Raw genomic sequence first — 2500 nt, forward strand, 5'->3', positions numbered from 1 at the left:
GCGTCGACCACGTAAAGGGCCATTCGGTCATAGACACCGACCCGTGGTCATGCTGCGTTGGGCGAATTTTTCGAAATATTTTTCACTCCGAACGAGAGAAAACAAAAAAATTTAATAGCATCCAGTATAAGGCATGGAGAAATGTTTACGAAAACATACCCATAGTACAAAACTCATTGACTTTGTACTCGTCGTCGTCGACGACGACGACGACGACCTTTTACTCTCTGATACTAGTACGAGGGCGCCGTAACTTGGCCTGCAGCCGAGCGGTCTTAAGCATGGCGGTAAAGGGGGAAAAACTCGAAGCTCCACTCTTGACGAGCAGGGAGGATGAGTTAACAAAGTTCTTCGGACAGTTTGACAATTTTTAATCTACGTTTTGTCAATATGAACAATATAATAATTCAACAATATCGAAATGAAGAACTTGAAATCAATATACATGGGGAAGACAGATATAAATAGATTTGTAATGATTATGCTCGCTTCTGTCCGCGTTTGACGAAGCACGACGAATGGGTACAAAAATATACATTAGCAGAGCTGTTGGAGTTATCGAAGATAATATTCTGAGAAAATGAAACATTTTTTCGTCGGTCGTGCGACGCCCGCACGGGGCGTCCACCGACCGAGGATTTCTCGTTTCCCCGTTAGACCCTACGAGACGAGTTTCGCTACGTCTCCCGACGACGTTCGTTCCCTCGATGGCGTGCGTCGAGGAAAATGCGCAGCTACGTGCCCAGGTACCTTGAAATTGGGCGAAATATTTCGTCGGTCGTGCGACGCCCGCACCGGGCGTCCACCGACCGAGAGATTTTACGTAGCTCGCTCATGCTTGCGTTGACGATATCTAAAGGAAATTATGGTTCTTCGTCGTCGGAGATAGGGACAGTGGGAATTTCGTTAATCCAAATGTTACGCACACGTGGACGATCCGGTGGGATTGGACTCAAGATTCGAGCGAGCATCCAAGCCCGCCGTTTACCCGTTCGACCGCAACACGCGTCAAGAGCGACGAGTAAACTCACAAGATACGCAACTTTCGAGATATTCGGACGATCCCAAATTCGCCTTTCTCCCGATAGCCTACGTAGACGAAGCGTCGCGGTTTTGTGCCCAGAGACTCTGTAATTGTGCTGACTTTTTTTCGTCGGTCGTGCGACGCCCGCACCGGGCGTCCACCGACCGAGGATTTCTCGTTTCCCCGTTAGACCCTACGTGACGAGTTTCGCTACGTCTCCCGACGACGTTCGTTCCCTCGATGGCGTGCGTCGAGGAAAATGCGCAGCTACGTGCCCAGGTACCTTGAAATTGGGCGAAATTTTTCGTCGGTCGTGCGACGCCCGCACCGGGCGTCCACCGACCGAGAGATTTTACGTAGCTCGCTCATGCTTGCGTTGACGATATCTAAAGGAAATTATGGTTCTTCGTCGTCGGAGATAGGGACAGTGGGAATTTCGTTAAACCAAATGTTACGCACACGTGGACGATCCGGTGGGATTGGACTCAAGATTCGAGCGAGCATCCAAGCCCGCCGTTTACCCGTTCGACCGCAACACGCGTCAAGAGCGACGAGTAAACTCACAAGATACGCAACTTTCGAGATATTCGGACGATCCCAAATTCGCCTTTCTCCCGATAGCCTACGTAGACGAAGCATCGCGGTTTTGTGCCCAGAGACTCTGTAATTGTGCTGACTTTTTTTCGTCGGTCGTGCGACGCCCGCACCGGGCGTCCACCGACCGAGGATTTCTCGTTTCCCCGTTAGACCCTACGTGACGAGTTTCGCTACGTCTCCCGACGACGTTCGTTCCCTCGATGGCGTGCGTCGAGGAAAATGCGCAGCTACGTGCCCAGGTACCTTGAAATTGGGCGAAATATTTCGTCGGTCGTGCGACGCCCGCACCGGGCGTCCACCGACCGAGAGATTTTACGTAGCTCGCTCATGCTTGCGTTGACGATATCTAAAGGAAATTATGGTTCTTCGTCGTCGGAGATAGGGACAGTGGGAATTTCGTTAATCCAAATGTTACGCACACGTGGACGATCCGGTGGGATTGGACTCAAGATTCGAGCGAGCATCCAAGCCCGCCGTTTACCCGTTCGACCGCAACACGCGTCAAGAGCGACGAGTAAACTCACAAGATACGCAACTTTCGAGATATTCGGACGATCCCAAATTCGCCTTTCTCCCGATAGCCTACGTAGACGAAGCGTCGCGGTTTTGTGCCCAGAGACTCTGTAATTGTGCTGACTTTTTTTCGTCGGTCGTGCGACGCCCGCACCGGGCGTCCACCGACCGAGGATTTCTCGTTTCCCCGTTAGACCCTACGTGACGAGTTTCGCTACGTCTCCCGACGACGTTCGTTCCCTCGATGGCGTGCGTCGAGGAAAATGCGCAGCTACGTGCCCAGGTACCTTGAAATTGGGCGAAATTTTTCGTCGGTCGTGCGACGCCCGCACCGGGCGTCCACCGACCGAGAGATTTTACGTAGCT

This window comes from Venturia canescens, unplaced genomic scaffold (genome assembly GCF_019457755.1).
Source record: "Venturia canescens isolate UGA unplaced genomic scaffold, ASM1945775v1 PGA_scaffold_57__1_contigs__length_33211, whole genome shotgun sequence".
In the NCBI taxonomy this organism is placed as follows: domain Eukaryota; kingdom Metazoa; phylum Arthropoda; class Insecta; order Hymenoptera; family Ichneumonidae; genus Venturia; species Venturia canescens.